Raw genomic sequence first — 27,647 nt, 5'->3', positions numbered from 1 at the left:
CATTAGCTGCTGTTTCTACCTGTTAAGATGCCAAAATAGAAAATGTTTTCAGTAATTGTTTTCAGTATCCTAATTTAGTTTTTGTTTTGTGTTTCCTGATTGTTTCAATGCATGCACTCAACAAACTTTGGACAAAGGACAATATTTCTGAACTGGGTTTGATTTATTTTTGTTGTTTTAATTATTTCAGTTTTCTTAATTCTCTTTTAAACAATGTAGTTGCCCCTTTAAACTTCAAGGTCAACATTTGGCAACAAGGACTAGATTCAATTAGATCAAGTGTTAATCAGTGTTAGCAGACACCTGCATAGCTGATATTTTGGTGTAACTGCTGAGTTGGAGCTGTCAAATCGGTGAGCAGCTGCTCTCTTGTCAAGAAACCACACCCGCCCCACTCCCGTTAGAAGTTCAGAATGAGAAATTGTAGGCTATACAGTATATAAATAATGACTATCAAACTGAAAATCATTCAACTAAATAATTAGGATTAGGAACAGCCTAATCGACATGTAGATTACATTTCACATTCCATGTTCAAACTTGTAAACAAGGCCGCATGGGAATTCTCTTCATGCGTCTCCATGCAGCCAATGGCAATGTCCTCTTTAGAAATAATGGCAGGAGCCGCTGGTGGATTTGAGAGCTCTAATGCAGTTCCACCTCCGACACCACCAAAACAAAAGCTATGCGGATGTCGGCTAAAGCAGATCTGATTGAATAGAGCCCTTAGTATGTTAAGTTTAGTTTTCTCTGTGAGAAGCAAGTTCATTTAAATTATAGATAAAACATTTCAATGTTGTTAAAACACAAAGTATTCAAAAACCTGATCGAATTTGCATATTCATACTGAATTTGCAGCAAATTTACATGTGAACATATGAGCTTACCCCAATTTACGGCAAATTGGCCAAAGATTTGTCACAAAATCATGTTTTTTTTCAGCAAGGGAAGCCGCAGTGGAGCAGGTGGAAAGATTCAAGTTCCTCCTCGTACACATCACTGACGATCTGAAATGTTCCACCCACACAGACAGTGTGGTGAAGAAGGCGCTACAGCGCTACAGCGCCTCTTCAACCTCAGGAGGCTGAAGAAATTTGGTTTGGCATTTAAAACCCTCACAAACTTCTACAGATGTACAATTGAGAGCATCCTGTTGGGCTGTATCACCGCCTGGTACGGCAACTGCATCACCCACAATCTCAGGGATCTCCAGAGGGTGTTGTGGTCTGCCCAACGCATCACCGGGGCAAACTACCTGCCCTCCAGGACATCTACAGCACCCGATGTCACAGGAAGGCCATAAAGATCATCAAGGACAACAACCACCCAAGCCACTGCCTGTTCACCCCACTATCATCCAGAAGGCGAGGTCAGTACAGGTGCATCAAAGCTGGGACCGAGAGACTGAAAAACAGCTTCTATCTCAAGGTCATCAGACTGTTAAATAGCCATCACAAGGCAGCTTCCACCAGGTTACTTAACCCTGCACCTTAGAGGCTGCTGCCCTTGAAATCACTGGCCACTTTAATAATGGAACACTTCACTTTAATAATGTTTACATATTTTTGCTTTACTCATCTCATATGTATATACTGTATTTTATTCTATGCCATTCCGACATTGCTCGTCCTAGTATTTATATATTACTTAATTCCATTCTTTTACTTTTAGGTTTGTGTATATTGTGTATTGTGTATTATTGTGAATTGTTAGATATTGCTGCACTGATGGAGCTAAAAACACAAGCATTTCGCTACACCCGCAATAACATCTGCTAAACATGTGTATGTGACCAATACAATTTGATTTGATTTGATTGTGAAGCTGTACAGGTCAGTTTGTGTGATTCTCCAGGCTTATTAACAACTGGTTAAGACTCAGTCAGTGTCTGACCATGAACACCTGTTGAAAGAAATCACAGATGTTGTCAAAGTGGCAGCAGCAGACATGGAAGGAACATGGTTTGTGTTGAAGCTGAACTGGTGGGAGATGCTCTTGTCTTGTTAGACATTGTTAAAGTAGGGAAAGGGCCAGAGGGTGGGTTTGCATTGATATAAAGATCTGGGGGGTATACTGTAGCAGTGGGCATAGTGAAGCACTTATGTTTTGATTAAGAGGGTCAACAATTAAGGATGTGTATTTTTTATGGAAAACCATGTTTCATACCTTTGAGACAATGAGCTCCATGTTGACTGTCTCAGTGAGCAGCAGGTAGCCTAGCGGTTAAGAGCGTTGGGCCAGTAACCAAAAGTTTGCTGATTTTAATTCCTGAGTCGACTGGGTGATAAATCTGTTGATATGCCCTTGAGCAAGGCACTCTATTTGCTCCTGTAAATCGCTCTGGATTAGAGCGTCTGCGAAATGACTAACATGTACTCTTTCAGAGTTTTAAACTTGTTTTTACATGTTATATTATGTAGAAATAACAGCTTGGAGCTTTAGACTATATTGTACATACATATATTTGTCTACGCTCATCATTCAATATCATATCAAACTAGTTTAAACTAGAAACTATATAAACTAAATGCATCATTCCATGAGGGGATTTGGATTTTATTTTATTAAGGTTAATATCGCCCAGTCCTGGTAGATACAGTACATATAACTCCTACTGTTTAAGGGGTGAGTGAGTTTTTGTACAGGTCTTGGGCTGGTTTGTATCACTGTGGGTAGCGAGCACAATAATACACAGCTGTGTCCTCAGTCTGCAGACTCAGTCCTGTTAAAGTCACAGTATTGCTGGAGGAGTCTAAAGTGAGGCTGAACTTGTTTTTTAAGGAGTCTTTGTGGTGTGTTCCTCCAGTATATTTCATTCCAATCCACTCCAGTGTTTTCCCTGCAGGCTGTCGGATCCAAGCTGTGTAATAGCTACCTACAGAATATGAGACCTTACAGGAGATGGTCAGTGTTTGACCTGGATGGACAGTCATAGAGGCTGGCTGAGTGAGTTCTTCACACTGAACAGCTGAGAAAATAAAACCACAACGGAAAAACATTCATATTAGTCATTACAAATAGCATTATACACAAATTTTAACAAGAATAAAGCCATTGTTAATTGGCATGTTTATCCCCAAATCCAGAGAGACTCACAAGAGACAGCTGCCAGCAGCAGCAGTAAAGATGCAGGGAACATGGTTTATGTTGAAGCTGAACTGGTGGGAGTTGCTCTTCTCTACTCTCCAGGACTCTGAGTGCCTCTAAAGACAGACCCTGTTTAAGTACTGAAAGGGTCAGAGGGAGGGTTTGCATTGACGTAGAGAGATGGAGGGGAGAGGGGTATTTAGGGAGACCTGACAGGAAGACACTAAAACCAACACTTTTTTACTATATAGCTTTTGTGTGGATATATCCTGTATACTGAATAAAAATATAAACGCAACATGTAAAGTGTTGGTCCCATGTTTCATGAGCTGAAATAAAAGATCCCAGAAATGTTCCATATGCACAAAAAGCTAATTTCTCTCAAATTGTGTGCAGAAATATGTTTACATTCCTGTTTGTGAGCATTTCTACTTTGCCAAGATAATCCAGGTGTGGTATATCAAGAAGCTGATTAAACAGCATGATCATTACACAGATGCACATTGTGCTGGGGACAGTAAAAGGTCACTCTAAAATGTGCTGTTTTTTCACACAACACAATGACACAGATGTCTCAAGTTTTGAGGGAGCGTGCAATTGGCATGCTGAATGCAGGAATGTCCGCCAGAGCCGTTGCCAGAGAATTCAATGTTCATTTCTATACCATAAGCCGGCCTCCAACGTTGTTTTAGAGAATTTGGTAGTAAGTCCAACCAGCCTCACAACCACAGACCACGTGTATGGTGCCCTGTGGGTGAGCGGTTTGCTGATGTCAATGTTGTGAACAGAGTGCCCCATGGTGTCAGTGGGGTTAATGTATAGGCAGACATAAGCTATGGACAACAAACACAATTGCATTTTATCGATGGCAATTTGAATGCAAAGAGATGCCGTGACGAGATCCTGAGCCCCACCCGTTTTGAGCCCCACCTGTTTAGCTAGCGTGTTATGTTGGAATTAATACTTGTCACATATCAGTTTGCAAACAATGTAACAAAATAAAATTATTGACTTAAGAAGAATTATAATAGATGGCTTGTGTCCGAAAGTGATTGATGACCTATTTGATGTGTCACGTGGTTATACCCATTTATGTACATCCTGTCCGGATGTTCTCACGCTATCGAGTGAGTGCTTATGTAACCTGATAGTGCAGCTGTTTTGGGTAAAGCCTGTGTTTGCAATAAAGCTGTCCTGGTGATTGGTGTGTAGTGACCTTGTTGAACTGTGGAATGTGTTTGAACATTTGAAAGACATTTGAAACATTTGAAATTTTGTAGTGAACTTATGGATCTGCTGTTTGGGGATCATGTATATGAAACAGTAATTTCCGGTGGTCGGTATGCCTCAGTATAAGTAAGAGCTGTGAACACTACGAGAGACAAGAAACCTCAAGAGAGATAAACCACAGAAGACTCTAAAGAAGAAAGAAATAAAACATGGATTTGTTAAGTACTGACACGCTCGTGACGACCTTAACATCGGAACCAGGACCACGGTTAAAACATAGAGAAAGGGACGAGTATAAATCAGCAATATACGATGCGCCAAAAAAGCTTGAAGACTGGCATGTGTTCCGCAAGGTGGTGTGTCCTGAACTGAGAGTTAGTTCAAAGGGGTATAGCTTGTTCACGGGCTACGAGGCCCATTGTAAAGTTGCCCCCTCCTCAGGAAGAATATTTCATAGGGTGAAAATACAAAGAAAGAATGGACTTCCTTGTTGATGCGTGGAGTTCTATATCAGCAACGAGAAAATCTGCAACGGTAACATCCGTGATGGTGGACTGAGTGGGGATTTTAGGTTGCGTATGCTTATTCCTTTTAAAGGTTGGGATATAATGGAATTGAAAATGCTTGAGTAAGTGGATGCTCTCTTTGTACAGAGCCAACGCCAGCAGAGTATTGTTAAACTAAGGAAGTGCATTATACATATGAATCCTAAGGATGTTGATTCAAAAGAACCCCCAGAAGGGTGTTCCCCTGAAAAAAACTAAGTATGTGGATGTTACGTTAACCACGCCCCAATCCCAAAGGAATGCTTCAACAATAAAAGGGATGACCATAACTCTTATGGTTCTTCATTTCAGCATATACCATGGATATTCATATACCATATGAGGACTCCAATACATCGTGGGTACCAGACCCTAAGGACTCTACAATATGCCTCACAGCCCTCCTTTCTACTCCCCCTAGGAATGCCCCACGACACCACCTACATGTACACAGCATGAGGATGTGTTTGCTGGGGTGGTCAGTACTATTTTTGTGGATACCATCAAGGCCTCTGTAGCCGCACTTTTAGAATTGGTAATTGGAGAGTATATAAGAGAAAAATGCCCCGGTTGTGAGATCAATCACCCCAGCCAGCGACGACATCCTTGTTTATATGACCCACCCAAGTACTTCTTCTTCAAACACTTTGAGGAACTGGTGAAAAGACTGTGGACCGGCCGTTTTATAACAACTCTGGTCAGAGCCCTGGAGTCTTGTGCCATCTATTCTTAGGGTTTATGGTGTAACAGACGCTTTCCTACATGAACTGAAGGAGGCGATCTTCATCCATGAGAAACTAAAAGAAATCAGGCAAGCACTGGTGGACGACAAAAAATACAAGGAAGCTTTGGTGGCTGATGTAACTTTCTGGCTCAATAAATCCCAAGAAAACAAGTAACATTTTTTATTTTAAAGTTAGATATAAAGCAATGGGTAACTATTTGCATACTATGTTAGAGAGAAAAAATCTATTTGTTCTTTTGAGAGAATTTTCAACTCTTATTCAACAAATTATTTCAAATAAAGTGGACAATGCATTGCTCTACACATCCAACAATACAGGGGTTAATGCAGAGTGTGTGTTAAAAATTGAACAAATCATGAGTCATGTAAGATATACGGGGAAGACTCTACACTAGTCACAACAGGTATCCCGTCAAGTGGATGATTCTGAAGAACTAGAAACATCCTTGTCTAAGATTTTAGTTCATATGTTTGAAACATTATTTAATTGCAACATGTATCATATTTTTTGTTTATATACTTATATAATGGATGTATGTGTTTTTAAAATTCAGAGATATAAGCCTGTAAATGTAAACCAAGTATACCATTTATTGCATGCATGGGTCATTGCGAAAACGGGTACTGATAGTTTACATACACCGGAAGTTTACATACATCTTGGCCAAATACATTTAAACTGAGTTTATCACAATTCTTGACATTTAATCCTACTAAACATGCCCTGTCTTAGGTCAGTTAGGATCACCATTTTATTTTAAGAATGTGAAATGTCAGAATAATAGTAGAGATAATGATTTTTTTCAGCTTTATTTCTTACATCACATTCCCAATGGGTCAGAAGTTTACATACCCTCAATTAGTATTTGGTAGCATTGCCTTTAAATTGTTTAACTTGAGTCAAACGTTTCTGGTAGCCTTCCACAAGCTTCCCACAATACGTTGGGTGATTTCTGGCTATACCCTCCTGACAGAGCTGGTGTAACTAAGTCAGATTTGTAGGCCTCCTTGCTTGAACACGCTTTTTCAGTTCTGCCTACAAATTTTCTATAGGATTGAGGTCAGGGCTTTGTGATGGCCACTCCAATACCTTGACTTTGTTGTCCTTAAGCCATTTTGCCACAACTTTGGAAGTATGCTATGGGTCATTGTCCATTTGGAAGACCCATTTGCAACCAAGTTTTAACTTCCTGACTGATGTCTTGAGATGTTGCTTCAATATATCCACATAACTGTCCTTCCTGATGATGCCATCTATTTTGTGAAGTGCACCAGTCCCTCCTGCAGCAAAGCACCCCCACAACATGATGCTGCCACCCCCGTGCTTCACGGTTGGGATGGTGTTCTTCGGCTTGCAAGCCTCCCCCTTTTTCCTCCAAACATAATGATGGTCATTATGGCCAAACAGTTCTATTTTTGTTTCATCAGACCAGAGGACATTTCTCCAAAAAGTACGATCTTTGTCCCCATGTGCAGTTGCAAACCGTAGTCTGACTTTTTTATGGTGGTTTTGGAGCAGTGGCTTCTTCCTTGCTGAGCAGGCTTTCAGGATATGTCGATATAGGACTGTTTTACTGTGGATATAGATACTTTTGTACCTGTTTCCTAAAGCATCTTCACAAGGTCCTTTGCTGTTGTTCTGGGATTGATTTGCACTTTTCACACCAAAGTACGTTCATCTCTAGGAGACAAAACGCTTCTCCTTCCTGAGCGGTATGACGGTTGATTGGTCCCATGGTGTTTATACTTGCGTACTATTGTTTGTACAGATGAACGTGGTACCTTCAGGCGTTTGGAAATTGTTCCCAAGGATGAACCAGACTTGTGGACGTCTACAATTTCTTTCTGAGGTCGTGGCTGATTTCTTTGGATTTTCCCATGAAGTCAAGCAAAGAAGCACTGAGTTTGAAGGTAGGCCTTGCAATACATCCACAGGTACACCTCCAATTGACTCAAATTATGTCAATTAGCCTATCAGAAGCTTCTAAAGCAATTACATCATTTTTCTGGAATTTTCCAAGCTGTTTAAAGACACAATCAACTTAATGTATGTAAACTTCTGACCCACTGGAATTGTGATACAGTGAATCATAAGTGAAATGATGTGTCTGTAAACAGTTGTTGAAAAAATTACTTGTCATGCACAAAATAGATATCCTAACCGACTTGCCAAACTATAGTTTGTTAACAAGAAATGTGTGGATGGTTGAAAAACAAGTTTTAATGACTCCAACTAAGTCAAATCAAATCAAATGTATTTATATAGCCCTTCTTACATCAGCTGATATCTCAAAGTGCTGTACAGAAACCCAGCCTAGAACCCCAAACAGCAAGCAATGCAGGTGTAGAAGCACCATGGCTCGGAAAAACTCCCTAGAAAGGCCAAAACCTAGGAAGAAACCTAGAGAGGAACCAGGCTATGAGGGGTGGCCAGTCCTCTTCTGGCTGTGCCGGGTGGAGATTATAACAGAACATGGCCAAGATGTTCTAATGTTCATATATGACCAGCATGGTCAAATAATAATAATCACAGTAGTTGTCGAGGGTGCAACAAGTCAGCACTTCAGGAGTAAGAGTCAGTTGGCTTTTCATAGCCGATCATTGAGAGTATCTCTACCGCTCCTGCTGTCTCTAGAGAGTTGAAAACAGCAGGTCTGGGACAGGTAGCACGTCCGGTGAACAGGTCAGGGTTCCATAGCCGCAGGCAGAACAGTTGAAACTGGAGCAGCAGCACAGTCAGGTGGACTGGGGACAGGTAGCACGTCCGGTGAACAGGTCAGGGTTCCATAGCCGCAGGCAGAACAGTTGAAACTGGAGTCATCATGCCAGGTAGTCCTGAGGCATGGTCCTAGAGGATATCCCTCTCACACCAATAGAGGGATATCTTCAACCCCCAACTTAAGTGTATGTAAACTTCCGACTTCAACTGTAAAATAATGCAAAATAACCCTATATGTGTATAGTCTATCCCTTAACTCGCATTTAAAGCAGTGTTACGATCGACATAATGATTGGACCAAGGTGCAGCGTGGTAGGCGTACATTTTCTTTAATTTTAAATGTTCCACCAAAAAACAATAAACAATACAACGAACGTAAAGCTAGGAGTGCAAACACATGCAACACAAAAGACAAGATCCCACAACTGAAGGTGGGAAAAAGGGCTGCCTAAGTATGATCCCCAATCAGAGACAACGATAGACAGCTGCCTCTGATTGGGAACCACACTCGGCCAACAAAGAAATATAAACATAGATTTCTCACCCTAGTCACACCCTGACCTACCAAATAGAGAATTTAAAGGATCTCTAAGTTCAGGGCGTGACAAGCAGGGTGATAAGTAAATGACAACTGAATACCATGGAATGTATGGGTGGTGTAAAATAATCGTCCTCAATGGAGCAACCACGAAATAGTAAAGGGTTCAAGATGATTTATGGCTGGTGTAAACTTTGGTGTAACCTCCACAACAATCCTGGTATCTCTGTGATAATCTTCTCCTTCCAAGGGAGAAAAAGTTACTTCAAAACGATTTATTTTTAAAATAACATGGGTCAGTAACACACAGGTAGGTCTATTTCCTAATACAGCAAGGGTGAATGCATTAAGGTTTATATCCCCACAGGCAACTCTTCCAGCATCTGATCCGAATGTCCACTCAGTTAATTCAAATACACGGGCATTATATTGTTAATAACTAACTCCTGATTTAATGTCCCACCATCCAGTCATACCACACAGAAGACATGATACATAGAATAATTACAAAATACATAGTACAATTCCAGAATACCTTATCAGAAAAATATTCAATCCCTTAACTCTATCACAACAATTGGTGATTATACTTGGAATTTCACCCTAAGTCCTATCACCAAGTCTCATCACAATAAACATTTAACCCAGGAATTTATAACTTATTTCCACCTAGGTGGTCTGTGCTTCCTCCCACGGGTTGTGTAACAACAATTTCACACTTGCAATTATTCCACTATTACAGAGAAATTTAGGTTTGTATAAATTTAACAGCGAGGCGCCACTTACTTGCCAGAATGACTCATTAACCACAACGTGTTATAGCAAATTACAGACTTTAGATATAACATGCGTCTGCTTACCCTATAATTTTGTAGCGCTTGCACGTGGATCAATGGTCAGTCGCTCCTGGCAAGCTCGCCAAAGTGTTGGTCAATTTCTTCAACAAATGATCAGTTCTATATAATTATCAAACATACATTAGTAATGGAAAGGAAACAAAGACTCTTTGTTTAAGTATTAAAATACTCCTTTAGTAATACAATTTTAGGCAGAAGTTGGTACATAATACAGTATATGATAGCTCTCCCCATGTTCTGCAAAATGTCTAAGACATCCTGTAACTCATACAGCCTCTCCCAGTCCTCCTTACGTGAGTTTCCCTGGCAACAACATTTTAATAAATCTAACCTCCCCCTGACAGCAGCAACCATCTTGTTTGGAATTAAAAGCTCAGAAGTGGGTTTGACCGAAACTTGACCTTTCATCACAAGTATAGGGTCATAACAAGGTGAACAAGTCCAAGCATCCTCTGACAGGTAGCCTTGTGTTCTCAGAAAAACAGATAACCACGGTGGGGCCCAGACAGGAGGAGTATGAACATACTGTAGATTTCCTTCTTCTGATAGTGTCTGAAGGGCACAACACTCAAAAACAGATTTTAATACACAACAGAGGTCTCCTAGAAGAGGAGACCTTACAGTTTATCATAACATAAATTATTAACCCTTTAAAAGGTATGCGGCCTTGGTTTAACCCTCTTCACTGTACAGGTCAGTTTGTGTGATTCTCCAGGCTTATTAACAACTGGTTAAGACTCAGTCAGTGTCTGACCATGAACACCTGTTGAAAGAAATCACAGATGTTGTCAAAGTGGCAGCAGCAGACATGGAAGGAACATGGTTTGTGTTGAAGCTGAACTGGTGGGAGATGCTCTTGTCTTGTTAGACATTGTTAAAGTAGGGAAAGGGCCAGAGGGTGGGTTTGCATTGATATAAAGATCTGGGGGGTATACTGTAGCAGTGGGCATAGTGAAGCACTTATGTTTTGATTAAGAGGGTCAACAATTAAGGATGTGTATTTTTTATGGAAAACCATGTTTCATACCTTTGAGACAATGAGCTCCATGTTGACTGTCTCAGTGAGCAGCAGGTAGCCTAGCGGTTGAGAGCGTTGGGCCAGTAACCAAAAGTTTGCTGATTTTAATTCCTGAGTCGACTGGGTGAAAAATCCAGAGCGACTTACAATTTGGGGTAAGTGCCTTGCTCAAGGGCATATCGACAGAGTTTTCACCCAGTCGACTCAGGAATTCAAATCAGCGGACTTTCGGTTACTGGCCCAATGCTAGGCTACCTGCTGCTCACTGAGACAGTAAACATGGAGCTCATTGTCTCAAAGGTATGAAACATGGTTTGGAGGTTTAGAGTATATTGTGCATACATGTATTTATGTCTATTCTCATAATTTAATATCATATCAAAATAGCATAAAGTAGTAGTAACTATAAAGTAGTAGTAAACTAAATTCATCATTCCATGACTGGATTTGGCCTTATTTTATTAAGAAGGTTAATATCGCCCCCTCCTGGTAGTTACATAGAACTCCTACTGTTTAATGGGTGAGTGAATTTTAGTACAGGTCTGTTGGTGGTTTGTATCACTGTGGTAGTGAGCACAATAATACACAGCTGTGTCTTCAGTCTGCAGACTCTGTCCTTTTAAAAACAATGTGTTGCTGGAAGTGGCTCCAGTGATGCTGAACTTTATTTTAAGTTAATATTTATAAGCTATGCTTCCACCATTACTGATACAGTATATCCAATCCACTCCCGTGTTTTCCATTCAGGCTGTCTAATCCAATTTGCACTAGAGCTAGTAACAGAATTTGAGACCTTACAGGAGATGGTCAGTGGTTGACCTGGCTGAACAGTCATAGAGGCTGGCTGAGTTCAGAACTCTGTAAACCTGTGAAAGAGAGTAGAATGAACATGATTAAAAACATTTCATAGTTACATTAAAGTCAATACAGCAGTAGAGATGGAGGGAACATGGTTAGTGTTGAAGCTGAAGTGGTGGGTGTGGTTCTTTACTCTCCAGGACTCAGAGGGACATACTAATACAGAGTTCTTTTATAGGGAGAGGTAGAGGGAGTGAAAGGAAGAGAGGGGATAGGTGAAATTAGCATTGGACCAGAGGGTGGGTTTTCATTGATGGAGGGTAAAGGGGAGAGGGGTTATACTGTAGAGGCCGGCATACTGAAGCTCTTATCATGTCATCTTAATTAGAGGATCCACAGTTTGGGAACTTGTGAGGTTGGAACTTGTGATTATATATTATATTGTTAGGTTCTTTTTTTTCAGAGTAAATAACTCACGGACACTAGAGAAGCTAACCCAAGTTTAATTCTTCCTAAAGGGTTGACACAGCTGTATTCAGACAAAAAAAACATTTCTCACCATCACAGGTATATATATCCCACTTTAGACACTCCTTCTCTCTAATCCTTACATCTTATAGTTCCACAGGAAGAGGGTAATAGGGTAATAAACCCTTATTACTCCCTTCAGGGGATCTGACCTGACAACCCCTCCGTCGCCTAATCCACAGATGTCCATCCGCTCCCCTATAGCAATCCTGTGATCTCCTACCGTCCACCCAGCACATTCCACAGCCACTCTGTCTTTCTACAGATCTCATTCCTTTATATACAGTACTATGTGTCTGATCTATCATGTCTTTAATATCTCAATGTTCAAAGTTTAGAATCCAACTGTCCTTCCTCTTGAACAATAGCGTCCTAATGTTCAATTTATATAAACTTGGAAATTACTAATAAAAGGACAATCATATATGAATTAATGATAACAAATGATAACAAAACATGAATTAAAAAATGAACAAATGGAACAAACAATGATAACAAACATTCACCGTGAGGTTTACAAACTCAGAGACTCATGGCCTCTGTTCTATAATCACATCATACACAATTTTATTTACATCTCTCATCACACAACAAAATGCCATTCCAAAATGCAATTTTTGTTTCTCCACTTTCTCACTTTCTGGATTCCACAAAAATGAAAGCTCTAAAAATGCTTCCTCATACTTTCGCCCAGTCTTCCTCTTTCAGCCCCAGGTCCCGAGAGGTGTTCCCAAGTCGTGTCATTTTCACTTTGTTCCCCATCTCCTCCGTTTCACCTGATAGGCATGTCACCTGATATGCAAGTGGATATCCCTAATCAACATTACATCCTCTTGAGGTAACTCAGCTCTGTATATGCTTTCACATCAATGCCTTCAACATTTTGTTCAGAGTACAATGACCCCTCTATCCTCTATCATATGATGCATTAATCAATAAAGCAGCTAAACCCCAACCCAACTATGATGTTTAAAGTTGCTCCCAGACCCAACCCATCTGCATGTCTTATAGTGGAATCTAGTCTCTCTCTCTCTCTCTCGCTCTGCTTCCTCTGTCATGGTGTCTTCACTCACCCATTATGCAGTTGGACCTCACTTCACATGAGAACTATGCACCCCCCAAGGAGAGACATGATGATTTTTACCGCTGCAGGTACTGTAAGGAGTAGTGTGTGTGGCCCGAACCAACGATGTCCCAACACCCCCACCTGGTGTCTCTTGATGTACAATCAATCTCCAGAATTCAGCCCGTGCCTTTGGTTATCTCTGCTTTCACCTGAGGATATACACACTGCAACACATGGGTCATTTCCTGACAACATAAATTCTCCACCTATGTCAAGATCACAAATTTGTGACATTTGAATAATCACATCCCCTGTCCTCCCATTGGTCCCCCAGTTATCTGTTACCAATTCATGTGGCATGAGTCCTCAAACTGATATCCCAACAATGCTACTAAAGTAACCCCTGCTACTACCAACATGGCCCATGACAATAGTCACACAATACCCCTCATTTGCGCAGTAGTCCAATTCCATGCTATCAATATAGCATCCTTCGCTACTAGTACTGCTCCTTCAGTTACGGTCCCTACAGGGACTGCCGTGAGAATAACTCCTGCATGTCATCTGTCAAATGTTCGCCGGCTGTTAGAAATTGGAGGAAAATGTATGAGTTGGGAATAATATCCAACCTAACAAAACTCTGAGTCACAGGTGTCCTGAAAGTTTACCATAGTGTCTGAAATGCCACCAATATCTCTTCTACTCTCACCATGATCTAGGTATGTGTAATATTGAACTAAATCCCCATATTGTGTACAGTTAGGTGTCCTCCCTCGCCTATGAGCTATCTCCTGTAACAGTGTACAGTCTCTGGGAATGATACTCCTCTATCATTACATCTAACCCATAACACACGATACTACTCCTAATGCATTTTCTGCAGTTAGAAACATACTAACACATTCTCACACCAGTTAGTCAATATACATCATTCCCTCTGGAACAATGAACACCATTATGTTCCACGAAACCTAAAAACATATTGAGTTGAAAAGGAAAGAGAAAAAAAGTATGTTTAATAACTTAGCACCACCCATTGATGCGATGTAACATAAACATTCTGAATACAGGGTAAAACAAAAGAGAACAAAAAACTTTCATGATCGTCCCAAGCTATCATTCAGTGATTCCCCCAACAAACCACCTCCTCTCAGGTTGACACTTAGAGGTAAGGTTTCTGGAGACTCTCTCGGCCAAATCAATTTTAGCAGCGCCCCCACCACTCATCGTTCTGTAGCAATTCTCTCACGCTGTATCCCAATCACAAATAAAACATTTTACAAATGATACAACCCAAATTTAGAATGACAGTCGTTAGTGCTTTCTTTGAGTCTAGGACTTGAATTCCAGCTTCTCAATTTAGCACACATCATCCCTGTTAGAACATACATTTAGAAACAACCTTTTATTGCTGGTCATAACTCTTCTCATTACAGCTTCCCTTTGACCCTGTTTTCCTGTCACGAGTGGCCTGGTAACGAAAGATCAGTATCTCAATGCAATCTTAGTCTAAATAATTAGCAGGTTGTATACCACCCCCCCCCCCTTTCCTTCACCCGGCACTTATCATTCTAGCATGTCTTCTCCAGATATTGTTTACAGTTCATTTTCCCAACTGCACAATGTAACGTAACATTTGCCTGTCACATTTCATGGCCCTATATAATGTCCCGATTTTAATATCCAATTAGATACTTCCGTTTCTCCCTCATACACAAGTCTCTCACCTGAGCCATTCTCTTTACTCCACGCTCACTCCACACGCGCTCTCAGCACTACGGCCCCGCCCCCTCGTCAAGACGCAGCTGTCTCTAATTACCAATGTCTTCTGAAGCTAATAAAGCCAGTGTTCTGTTGTTCAGAAGGGAGAGATCATAGGCAGAACTAGATCATTGGCAGGCTTAGATCATTGGCCGGCTTAGATCATTGTAGGCTGAGATCATTGTAGGCTGAGATCATTGCTGGAGAGATTGAATGTGATATAGATCATTGCTGGAGAGATTGAATGTGATATAGATCATTGCTGGAGAGATTGAATGTGATATAGATCATTGCTGGAGAGATTGAATGTGATATAGATCATTGCTGGAGAGATTGAATGTGATATAGATCATTGCTGAGATAGATTGAATGTGATATAGATCATTGCTGGAGAGATTGAATGTGATATAGATCATTGCTGGAGAGATTGAATGTTATATAGATCATTGCTGAGAGAGATTGAATGTGATATAGATCATTGCTGGAGAGATTGAATGTGATATAGATCATTGCTGGAGAGATTGAATGTTATATAGATTATTGCTGGAGAGATTGAATGTGATATAGATCATTGCTGGAGAGATTGAATGTTATATAGATCATTGCTGGAGAGATTGAATGTTATATAGATCATTGCTGGAGAGATTGAATGTTATATAGATCATTGCTGGAGAGATTGAATGTTATATAGATCATTGCTGGAGAGATTGAATGTTATATAGATCATTGCTGGAGAGATTGAATGTGATATAGATCATTGCTGGAGAGATTGAATGTGATATAGATCATTGCTGGAGAGATTGAATGTTATATAGATCATTGCTGGAGAGATTGAATGTTATATAGATCATTGCTGGAGAGATTGAATGTTATATAGATCATTGCTGGAGAGATTGAATGTTATATAGATCATTGCTGGAGAGATTGAATGTTATATAGATCATTGCTGGGGAGATTGAATGTGATATAGATCATTGCTGGAAAGATAGAATGTGATATAGATCATTGCTGGAGAGATAGAATGTGATATAGATCATTGCTGGAGAGATTGAATGTGATATAGATCATTGCTGGAGAGATAGAATGTGATATAGATCATTGCTGGAGAGATAGAATGTGATATAGATCATTGCTGGAGAGATAGAATGTGATATAGATCATTGCTGGAGAGATTGAACGTGATATAGATCATTGCTGAGAGAGGAGGTTGATGGCTGAGGGTTATAGCATGTTGGTCGTTGGTATGTGCTGTGTTAGTTGTTACTGGGAGCAGTTGGTATGTACTGTGTTAGTTGTTGCTGGGAGCAGTTGGTATGTACTGTGTTAGTTGTTGCTGGGAGCAGTTGGTATGTACTGTGTTAGTTGTTACTGGGAGCAGTTGGTATGTACTGTGTTAGTTGTTGCTGGGAGCAGTTGGTATGTACTGTGTTAGTTGTTGCTGGGAGCAGTTGGTATGTACTGTGTTAGTTGTTGCTGGGAGCAGTTGGTATGTACTGTGTTAGTTGTTGCTGGGAGCAGTTGGTATGTACTGTGTTAGTTGTTGCTGGAAGCAGTTGGTATGTACTGTGTTAGTTGTTGCTGGGAGCAGTTGGTATGTACTGTGTTAGTTGTTGCTGGGAGCAGTTGGTATGTACTGTGTTAGTTGTTGCTGGGAGCAGTTGGTATGTACTGTGTTAGTTGTTGCTGGGAGCAGTTGGTATGTACTGTGTTAGTTGTTGCTGGGAGCAGTTGGTATGTACTGTGTTAGTTGTTGCTGGGAGCAGTTGGTATGTACTGTGTTAGTTGTTGCTGGGAGCAGTTGGTATGTACTGTGTGAGAATGTTGCTCAGATAGAGCTTATTTGATGTCTTTTGTTTCTTAGTTTGTTTGAGTATTGTTTGATATTCTGTTTCATTTGTTCCCAGGGGGGGAGGGGAAGGCACCTAGGGAGTGCTTAGGCAAGAGGCCCGTGGGCATACATATACCCGTAGTATATTCACTGTCTAGGCACACTAGGTAAGACCTGGGCGGACCACCCCCTGTATTTTGGTTAGTGCACCAGGTGGTGCTAAGTTAGGTAAGTAGTGGGTAGGCAGGTTAGATAGGAGAGGGGGAGGTTTGATATTTACTTTCTTTGCTTTGGTTCCGTCCAGCCCCTTTTCCCCATATTACCATGTAAAGGAATAAAATCCTAGTAAACGGTCAATTCTGCCTTTTGTCGTCCTTTCTCGCACCTACAGTCCCATACCTATTTCACTTCGCGGGGAGTTGAGTTGCAGCAGGGTGTTGCTTTCCCTCTTCACAGAGGCGTGCGTAACAAGTGGTAAAAGTCACTGTCTCTCATTGCACGCCTTTGTCGCTCTTTCTTCAGCCGGTTAGGGAGGGTTTTGAGGTTTACACACTCTATTTGTGGTCAAATTATTCCTACCATGCGTTAAGACACGATCTGACGTCACCTTCCATGATAACCTCAAAAAAGTACAGATAAAAACAACAGTTTAGTACATTTCATTTCTGTTTCTGAAATCCAGACAAGCATTGACTATATGACGCATAATTACATTAACCATTTCCAAATAACATCTCTACGACTAATGTCAAAAAGCACAAAAACATATTGTTACATTGTTATATTGTTAAAAAACATTTTCTAAATTAGTCCATACTCCCTTATCAAATCAAATGTATTTATATAGCCCTTCTTACATCAGCTGATAGTGCTGTACAGAAACCCAGCCTAAAACCTCAAACCGCAAGCAATGCAGGTGTAGAAGCACGGTGGCTAGGAAAAAGTCCCTAGACAGACCAAAACCTAGGAAGAAACCTAGAGAGGAACCAGGCTATGAGGGGTGGCCAGTCCTCTTCTGGCTGTGCCGGGTGGAGATTATAACAGAACATGGCCAAGATGTTCAAATGTTCATAAATGACCAGCATGGTCAAATAATAATAATCACAGTAGTTGTCGAGGGTGCAACAAGTCAGCACTTCAGGAGTAAAAGTCAGTTGGCTTTTCATAGCTGATCATTGAGAGTATCTCTACCGCTCGTGCTGTCTCTAGAGAGTTGATAACAGCAGGTATGGGACAGGTAGCACGTCCGGTGAACAGGTCAGGAATCCATAGCCGCAGGCAGAACAGTTGAAACTGGAGCAGCAGCACGGCCAGGTGGACTGGGGACAGCAAGGAGTCATCATGCCAGGTTGTCCTGAGGCATGGTCCTAGGGCTCAGGTCCTCCGAGAGAGACAGAGAAAGAAAGAAAGAAAGAAAGAAAGAATGAAAGAGAGAAAGAGAGAAAGAGAGAATTAGAGAGAGCATACTTAAATTCACACAGGACACCGGATAAGACAGGAGAAATACTCCAGATATAACAGACTGACCCTAGCCCCCCGACACAAACTACTGCAGCATAAATACTGGAGGCTGAAACAGGAGGGGCCAGGAGATACTGTGGCCCCATCCGATGATACCCCCAAACAGGGCCAAACAGACAGGATATAACCCCACCCACTTTGCCAAAGCACAGCCCCCACACCACTAGAGGGATATCTTCAACCACCATATTACCATCCTGGGACAAGGCTCACGGCTCAACCCAAGGGGGGTGGGGGGGGGGCGCCAACCCAGACAGGAAGACCACGTCAGTGACTCAACCCACTCAAGTGACGCACCCCTCCTAGGGACGGCATGGAAGAGCACCAGTAAGCCAGTGACTCAGCCCCTGTAATAGGGTTAGAGGCAGAGAATCCCAGTGGAGAGAGGGGAACCGGCCAGGCAGAGACAGCAAGGGCGGTTCGTTGCTCCAGTGCTTTTCCGTTCACCTTCACACTCCTGGGCCAGACTACACTCAATCATAGGACCTACTGAAGAGATGAGTCTTCAGTAAAGACTTAAAGGTTGAGACCAAGTCTGCGTCTCTCACATGGGTAGGCAGACCATTCCATAAAAATGGAGATCTATAGGAGAAAGCCCTGCCTCCAGCTGTTTGCTTAGAAACTCTAGGGACAATAGGAGGCCTGCGTCTTGTGACCGTAGCGTACGTGTAGGTATGTACGGCAGGACCAAAACGGAAAGATAGGTAGGAGCAAGCCCATGTAATGCTTTGTAGGTTAGCAGTAAAACCTTGAAATCAGCCCTTGTCTTAACAGGAAGCCAGTGTAGGGAGGCTAGCATTGGAGTAATATTATCACATTTTGGGGTTCTAGTCAGGATTCTAGCAGCCGTATTTAGCACTAACTGAAGTTTATTTAGTGCTTTATCCGATGAGCTGGAAAGTAGAGCATTGCAGTAGTTTAACCTTATTCTACTGGCGACCTCTCGGAAGAGTTACCAGATTTTGAAGTTTGCACCCAAATCCCTCGCAGAATTCAACACTCCAGTATCCCAAGCTGGGGAAATTTGTACGAAAACAAAAACACAAAATGAAATCAGCAATACACATATCACAATCCATTTGAAGTGACTGTCATCCCTTATTAAAAGGGGTACACACAAATTCACCATCATGAGTAAAAAACTGAAAAATATTTCAAACAAACCCTATTTCATCGATAGAAAACATTTGTCACAGAAAATAAACTATTTGCAGTATGGATCAGATGAGAGAGGTTATTACCACTAAATAAATCAATAAGGAAGTTTTAGGTGTGCCGCAGAATTTTATATCCCATCAAGGTGTACCACGTAAAAAAAATGTTGGGAACCACTGACTTCAATACAGGTCACTTTCTATGTGTGTAATTGCTACTGGAGACTAGCAGGCTGCCAGGGCATCAGAGCTGCTGTCCACAGCAACACTTGTATTCAGCGCATGAGGCTACTTCTGCTAACTACAGGGAGCTTGAGAATAGCAGCTCTTGTAAACCAGCTAAACATTATCATCTAGTGGAAATCTGAAGTCACACCATGAAGGAAGTTGTCACGATCGTCTAGTGAAGAGAGAGAGGACCAAGGCGCAGCGTGTGGAAAATACATCTTCTCTTTATTAGAAGAAGGACAACGAAACAAAACAACAAACAGACGAACGTGAAGCTATCAAAGACTAAGTGCAAACATGCAACATAGACACAGACAATTACCCACAAAACCCCAATGCCTATGACTGCCTTAAATATGGCTCTCAATCAGAGACAAATGAACCACAGCTGCCTCTAATTGAGAACCAGTCTAGGCAGCCATAGACATAACTAGACAACTACACTAGACACTACAAAAACACATACATTCCCCATGTCACACCCTGACCTAACTAAAAAACATAAAGAAAACAAAGAATACTAAGGCCAGGGCGTGACAGAAGTATTTTTTACCGTAATAAGAGACTGGCCCTCATCTCTGCTACATATAATACAGTAAGTGTTATTCTGAGAAAATGATGTTGAATAGTGCTGGAGATCAAATCAAAGTTTATTGGTCGCATATACGATTTTCATGTCACACCCTGATCTGTTTCACCTGTCTTTGTGATTGTCTCCACCCCCCCTCCAGGTGTCGCCCATCTTCCCCATTATCCCCTGTGTATTTATACCTGTGTTTTCTGTCTGTCTGTGACATTTCATCTTGTTTGTTCAATCCTAGGCAGCGAAGGGTTGGATCCGGAAGACGTGCTGCACCATAAGCTGGGACTTCTCCTTGGCCGAGGGTAGTTTGGGGAGGCTTGAACAAACAAGACTAACTGGCACAGACAGTGAGAAAACACAGGTATAAATACACAGGAGATAATGGGGAAGATGGGCGACACCTGGAGGGGGGGGTGGAGACAATCACAAAGACAGGTGAAACAGATCAGGGTGTGACATTTCAGGTGTTATGGCAACTTTGATTTGATCTCTAGTGCTATTCAATATCACTCTTTTTGAATATAGAATGAAATAATGGATAAGATGGAAAAATATCCTATGTAGCATTGTGTAATGGCTCCGCCAGTCAGGAGCCGCCAGAGCCGCCCGTCAGTCAGGAGCCGCCAGAGCCGCCCGCCAGTCAGGAGCCGCCAGAGCCGCCCGCCAGTCAGGAGCCGCCAGAGCCGCGCGCCAGTCAGGAGCCGCCAGAGCCGCCCGCCAGTCAGGAGCCGCCAGAGCCGCCCGCCAATCAGGAGCCGCCAGAGCCGCCCGCCAGTCAGGAGCCGCCACAGCCGCCCGCCAGTCAGGAGCTGCCGGAGCCGCCCGCCAGTCCGGAGCTGCCCCTCAGTCCGGAGCTGCCCCTCAGTCCGGAGCCGCCCCTCTGTCCGGAGCTGCCCCTCTGTCCGGAGCTGCCCCTCTGTCCGGAGCTGCCCCTCCGTCCAGTGGCGCCCTCTAGGATGGTCTTTAGTCCGGGACTCGCTGTAAGGGTCCTCGCTCCAGAGGCGCCACCAAAGCGGGTATTAACTATGGTGGAGTGGGGTCCACGTCCCGCACCCGAGCCGCCGCCGTAAGAAGGCCATCCCGGACCCTCCCCTTCTGTGTCAGGTTTTGCGGCCGGAGTCCGCACCTTTGGGGGGGGGGGGGGGGGGGTACTGTCACGCACTGGCCTTAGTTATCTTTGTTTTCTTTATTATTTTAGTTAGGTCAGGGTGTGACATGGGAGATGTACAGTGGGGCAAAAAAGTATTTAGTCAGCCACCAATTGTGCAAGTTCTCCCACTTAAAACGATGAGAAAGGCCTGTAATTTTCATCATAGGTACACTTCAACTATGACAGACAAAATGAGAAAAAAAAGTCTGGGCGGCAGACGGGCAGCGCAGGCGGCGCTGGGCAGACGGACATCTCAGACGGCGCTGGGCAGACGAGAAGTTACAGGTCTGTGAGAGACAGAAAATATTGCTTGTTTGTAGGTGACCAAATACTTATTTTCCACCATAATTTGCAAATAAATTCATTAAAAATCCTACAATGTGATTTTCGGGATTTTTCTTTCTCATTTTGTCTGTCATAGTTGAAGTGTACCTATGATGAAAATTACAGGCCTCTCTCATCTTTTTAAGTGGGAGAACTTGCACAATTGGTGGCTGACTAAATACTTTTTTGCCCCACTATATGTGTTTTGTATTGTCTAGGGGTTTTGTATGTTTATGGGGCAGTCCCTAGTCTAGGTGTATGTATGTCTATGGTTGCCTAGATTGGTTCTCAATTAGAGACAGCTGTCTATCGTTGTCTCTGATTGGGAACCATATTTAGGCAGCCATATTCATTGGGTAGTTCGTGGGTTATTGTCTATGTCTATGTCTATGTCTATGTTGCATGTTAGCACATTGTTTCTATAGCGTCACGGTCGTCGTTTATTTGTTTTGATTAGTTTGTATAGTGTTCTTCGTTTTCGCTTAAATAAATAGGAGAATGTATTCTAACCACGCTGCGCTTTGGTCCTCCTCTCTTCCACCATACGACGATCGTGACAGTTCTTTTTTACACTAACATGAATATTGGGTGAGTATGAAGTCAGTACATTTTCACCAGGAAAGTTACATTTGTTGAATTAATAATTTATTGATTGACTGCCGTAATGTTTGCAGGAGTTTGCTGTGATGAGATGGATCAGTCACCTTCTCAGGTGAAACTGTTAAATTGTCCAGTAAAATCTTTGGGTTTGATATGACAGACTACTACATGCACTGGATAAGGCAGAAACCAGGCAAAGCTCTGGAGTGGATTGGGAGAGTTAACTCTGGTTCAACAGATGCTCCAGTCTACTCAGAATCCCTGAAAGGCCAGTTCACACTGACTGAGGACGTCTCTACAAGCACCCCGTTCTTAGAGGCCAAGAGTCTGAGATCAGAGGACTCAGCTGTTTATTATTGTGCTCGAGAGGCACTGTGACTGAAATTGCTGGGGCAGTTGCACCAAAACCACCCAGTCAAAACTACGCCACATATGCACACGCAATACCTCTGTGGCCCACCTAGGGGTCACTGGCCCTTCTTAGAGTACCACTGTTCTACAGTATGACGTCCCAATACTGTACCATAATATGTAACACTCCACATTCTTACAAATTCTCATTCATATTCCTGAAGTGCAAAGAACGTTTATTTTACAACCTAAAGAGATGCTGCATAACTCACTCTAAGTTGTATTTTATTTGTATTATTCATCATGCTCATCTGTGCACACTGTCCGTCAGACACAACGGCCGGTGAGAATGGATTGGCATTTCTTCATATACATTTGGATTATAAAATCTGACAAGATCAACTCTACTGGCTAAAGACAAATTTCCAAGGTAAAAATAAGATCATTTATTGAATCAGAGAGATGTGTGATGACTCCAGGGAAATATAAAAGGTACCTGATAAATGTACTGGTCTCTGGTGTGTGGAGAGGTTTTTGTATGGGTGTGTGTCATCGTGATAACTACGGGGGCACAGTGTTACACGCCATAACAAAAACCACTGTGGTGGAAATGGCTACCTACTTCATCTCATATGCAATTACAAGATAAAACATTTAAACAGCTTCTCCAACTATTGGATTCCGACAACAGAATGTATTTGTTTTAAATAAAGTATTTTTTAATTTAAATAAGAACTAAAAATGTACTTAATCACTGTCTATAAAGCTGTCCCAGCAAGGATCTTTAATCCTTGTTATGATGAAAATGCCTGACAGCAAAAGCTGAAAACCCAAACTAATAAAATAGTTATTAATAAGTAGTAAAACATAATTTGACATACTGTTCATCACATTAAAATCAACAGATCATGTTATGGTTGCTGTGAAAAGTTGCACATGTTTATTCCATCTTTGGCCTTGCACAGAGTGGTGGGGAGGTTTTTGTACAGGGTTAAACCACTGTGCCATATAGCGGGTCACAATGATACAGTCCATGACAAAAACCTACCACCTCTACCAAGCACAGAGTGTGAGAGTGCTGACACCTAAGGAACACAGACATATACATTCTGATTGTCTATAGGCAGCTAACCTAAACGTGCTTGTACATTTAAACACATTATCAACTAAAACAAATGTCCATACTCTTCAGGCTTTCTTCAGAGAAAGAAATCTCATCATTAAAAACTTTAATACTGACATACACTGAGGAACAACTATTTTCGGTACGCTGTAAATCATGTGATCAAAACATTTGCTTGAATTGAGCTTCAATGGTTGTTGTAAATGACAGGATTGGAAAATACATTGTCCACATGGAGACATTGGAGGTTTCAGTGAGTTTAACTGAGAGGATTCTGTGGCTGTATGTGACATGGGTTTTTGTAATGGAGTGAGTCACTGTGTACGGGAATGGCCACAGTGATAAACATCAATACAAAAACCTCTCCATGGACATGAGGGTTGACAGGATTGTACTGTCTGCACACTGACTACACTCTGGACCCATATGGGAGAGCATTTCACTGCTATGAATTTGAATGGTCAAATTCTCATCTTCATTTTCTCCATTCCACTATTGGTTGCTATTCTACTATTGTGTCCTATGTTTCTGATTTCATACTTTTCTGACATGTCTGTCCATATAAATATACAGTAGCACTCTTTAAAGGTGGTCTATCCTGACATTTAAGATGTAACAATCATGGTTATCACGTTGTCCAGACATATAGCTTTATTTACAGGAGGTATCAAATACCAAGTCTCCTATTATAGTCATATCAAGTACTGCCTTAGTCCAAAGAGTATTCCTTCTACTGTAACATAATTTACAAACATTCTATATCGCCAACTACTGATATACAGGTATAGCAATGTCAAGTGATCCATCTGAGGTTAGTTGGTAGGCTACATCAATGATTGATGAGACGCTTTTATGTTTCCTCCATAAAGATGTTGAAACCATACTGTTCATAATCAATTGTTGAGAAACAATGTTGTACAGAACACAACAGATGCTTCCTTTTGATATTGAGAGAAAGGGCATCGATGTCTGATGTTTCACACAGCCGCCCTCAGTACAGTTGTAAATTCCCAGTCTAGACAGGAGAGGGGTTTTTGTACAGGGATGTATCACAGTGCATAATAACGGCCACAGTGATACAGCCCATGACAAAAACCATACCCCATCTCTAACACTGGGTTTAGAGTGTGTATTAGGGGAGAAACTAGGTGAAGAGCATAGTGTGTGTTTCTCATACGTTTGGTTCACCATGCTTGATATATTCATAGGTAGTTATCTTTAATTATACTGTTTTATCAACATATTTATCATCTGTTAATTAAGGAGAAACATGTATTGATGAGAATTGGACATAAAGTTGGTATGATGTGGAAAACCAGTTTATGCATAAACATGATTTCCAATTCTATTATGATAGATTTTTTAAAGTTGATTGTTAATGAAAGTTTATTGGGGGAAAACTATGATGTCAATGTTGGAGATAAAATAACAAATGGTTTTCTTGAGGGTGTCACTATGTTGCATGAGTTTTTGTACTGGCATGTATCACTGTGTACACTGGGAGCCACAATGATATACACCAGTACAAAAACCTCAGCACAAGTGGTTACCTCTCCTGACTCTGTATTAAGTGACGGATCATACTGGAATGTTCTGAATACGCCTTATTTGAATTCTGGATATAATGACTATGTTGAATACAACTGTTTAATCTTAAGACTAAACAATCCATAGTCTTAAACTAGCTGGTCTCATGCTTTTCCTTTTTATGTCATATTTGGAACAACCATTGAATTCTGTCTGCACTTAAACATTCTCACATCGCATTTTTTTAAATATTATGTTCATAACTTTAAACTAGATTTTTTTTATCATATTTGAAAAAACATTGAATTGGATGGACTTAAAAAAGTATCATATTGACATTTTAAAGTAGAACTATTTGTCACATATAGATGTTTCGACAAACGTCAAATTTTGCTGCAAATTAAAACATTTTCACATAAATACATTACTGTGGGAGCATTTGACACAGGTTTTTGTAATGGTTTGTGTCATTGTGTATGGGGGCAGCCACAGTGATATACACCAATACAAAAACCTCAGCCCAAGTGCTGGTCATGGCAGCACATACCTACTGAAACCTCAGCAGACTCTGTGCCAAGTGACTGCTTATCGGACTGCTTATAAGACAAAACCTGGCCCAATACAAATGTATTTGGTGCAGATTTAGTGCACTGATTACAAATATCAAATACTGATATCCAACTGTGCATTACACAGACCTTATACCATAGTTATACATAAAAAAAGACTTGTTGTTTTCTTTAGTTACAGTTGAAGTCGGAAGTTTACATACACTTAGGTTGGAGTCATTAAAACTTGTTTTTCAACCACTCCACAAATGTCTTGTTAACAAACTATAGTTTTGGCAAGTTGGTTAGGACATCTACTTTGTGCATGACACAAGTAATTTTTCCAACAATTGTTTACAGACAGACTATTTCACTTATAACTCACCATATCACAATTCCAGTGGGTCAGAAGTTTACATACACTAAGTTGACTGTGCCTTTAAACAGCTTGGAAAATTCCAGAAAATTATGTCATGGCTTTAGAAGCTTCTGATAGGCTAATTGACATCATTTGAGTCAATTGGAGGTGTACCTGTTGATGTATTTCAAGGCCTACCTTCAAACTCAGTGCCTCTTTACTTGACATCATGGGAAAATCAAAAGAAATCAGCCAAGACTTTAAAAAAAAATTGTAGACCTCCAAAAGTCTGGTTCATCCTTGGGAGCAATTTCCAAATGTTCATCTGTACAAAAAATAGTACGCAAGTACGCTCAGGAAGGAGACGCGTTCTGTCTCCTGGAGATGAACGTACTTTGGTGTGAAAAGTGCAAATCAATCCCAGAACAACAGCAAAGGACCTTGTGAAGATGCTGGAGGAAATAGGTACAAAAGTATCTATATCCACAGTAAAACGAGTCCTATATCGACATAACCTGAAAGGTCGCTCAGCAGGGAAGAAGCCACTGCTCCAAAACCGCCATAAAAAAGCAGACTACGGTTGCAACTGCACATGGGGACAAAGATCATACTTTTTGGAGAAATGTCCTCTGGTCTGATGAAACAATAATAGAACTGTTTGCCCACAATTATCATTGTTATGTTTGGAGGAGAAAGGGGGAGGCATGCAAGCCGAAGAACACCATCCCAACCGTGAAGCACGGGGGTGGCAGCATCATGTTGTGGGGGTGCTTTGCTGCAGGAGGGACTGGTGCACTTCACAAAATAGATGGCATCATGAGGTAGGAAAATAATGTGGATATATTGAAGCAACATCTCAAGACATCAGTCAGGAAGTTAAAGCTTGGTCGCAACTGGTTCTTCCAAATGGACAATGACCCCAAGCATACTTCCAAAGTTGTTGCAAAATGGCTTAAGGACAACAAAGTCAAGGTATTGGAGTGGCCATCACAAAGCCCTGACCTCAATCCTATAGAAAATGTGTGGGCAGAACTGAAAAAGCGTGTGCGAGCAAGGAGACCTACAAACCTGACTCAGTTACACCAGCCCTGTCAGGAGGAATGGGCCAAAATTCACCCAACCTATTGTGGGAAGGTTGTGGAAGGCTACCCAAAACATTTGACCCAAGTTAAACAATTTAAAGGCAATGCTGCCAAATACTAATTGAGTGTATGTAAACTTCTGACCCACTGGGAATGTGATGAAATTAAAGCTGAAATAAATCATTCTCTCTATTATTCTGACATTTCACATTTTTTAAATAAAGTGGTGATCCTAACTGACCTAAAACAGGGAATTTGTACTTGGATTAAACGTCAGGAATTGTGAAAAACTGAGTTTAAATGTATTTGGCTAAGGTGTATGTAAACTTCCGACTTCAACTGTATGTCACAAGGCACCTACAAAGGTAATATCAAAAT

General features: G+C 41.3%; 1 protein-coding gene and 2 long non-coding RNA genes across 3 annotated transcripts in view; 2 read left to right on the top strand and 1 right to left on the bottom strand.

Moving 5' to 3' along the window:
- Positions 1 to 27,647, top strand: part of ighd (immunoglobulin heavy constant delta) — a 252,691-nt gene that overhangs the window by 174,320 nt on the left and 50,724 nt on the right. The window lies entirely within an intron of this gene.
- On the top strand, positions 8,196 to 18,113 carry LOC139574069 (uncharacterized). The gene is made up of 3 exons (XR_011674714.1): positions 8,196 to 8,290; positions 8,383 to 8,436; positions 18,080 to 18,113. It is a non-coding gene; the product is annotated as an uncharacterized lncRNA (long non-coding RNA).
- On the bottom strand, positions 8,524 to 13,373 carry LOC139574056 (uncharacterized). Its single transcript, XR_011674703.1, has 3 exons — positions 13,139 to 13,373; positions 12,750 to 12,857; positions 8,524 to 11,605 (listed from the first exon to the last, which is right to left on the bottom strand). It is a non-coding gene; the product is annotated as an uncharacterized lncRNA (long non-coding RNA).

Source organism: Salvelinus alpinus, chromosome 1, assembly GCF_045679555.1.
Source record: "Salvelinus alpinus chromosome 1, SLU_Salpinus.1, whole genome shotgun sequence".
In the NCBI taxonomy this organism is placed as follows: domain Eukaryota; kingdom Metazoa; phylum Chordata; class Actinopteri; order Salmoniformes; family Salmonidae; genus Salvelinus; species Salvelinus alpinus.
The sequence above is the reverse complement of the archived record's forward strand: the minus strand, read 5'-3'. Positions and strand labels throughout refer to the sequence as shown.